The following is a 681-nucleotide window of genomic DNA, read 5'->3' as shown; positions in this document are numbered from 1 at the left end:
GGCACGCAACTGTTAGGTGCATTACCGCCACCTTCTGGACTGGAGTGTGGAGCAGGATAGCTTGTAATCCTACATCAGATCCTAATAATAACCCCCGGGCTCTGTAAAAACCTGAATATAGCCCTGTACCCAACATCTCCTGAATCCCTCCTTAATAGCTCTGTCATACTCGGTGTTAGTTGATTCCTTTGGTGTGCTGTTTTGAGTGTTTGTCTCTGCTGTCGGTACCTTGGACAATGTAAGAGTACATGCTCCACTTTTTCCTGTAATCCACAGTATTCACAGTTCCCTGTAGCATGTTTCTTTATGATTTATAGTGTTATGTTTAGGCCAGTATGACCTAATCTCATCCTGGATATTATGTCTTCTCCTTTTCTGCTCCTACGACTTTCTCTCATTTCTCCAACTTTCTTTTGAATACTATAGAGGTGTCTACCCTTACTCCCTCTATCCCATCGTTCCTGCCATTTCTTATTCATTTTTGATTTGATTATACATTTGATCTCAGACTTACTGTATTTTACAACAATATTTATTTCTCTATTCCGTGTTTCCTCTTAGCATATTTATCTGCCAGCTCATTTCCTTCTAATCCAATATGTGCTGGAACCCAAATTAACTGAATTTCTATCACTATCCTCCTGATTATGTGTATCACTTGGCCTATCTCAAGTATGATGT

The sequence above is a fragment of the Chaetodon auriga genome, chromosome 16 (assembly GCF_051107435.1).
Source record: "Chaetodon auriga isolate fChaAug3 chromosome 16, fChaAug3.hap1, whole genome shotgun sequence".
NCBI classification, from domain to species: domain Eukaryota; kingdom Metazoa; phylum Chordata; class Actinopteri; order Chaetodontiformes; family Chaetodontidae; genus Chaetodon; species Chaetodon auriga.
The sequence above is the reverse complement of the archived record's forward strand: the minus strand, read 5'-3'. Positions refer to the sequence as shown.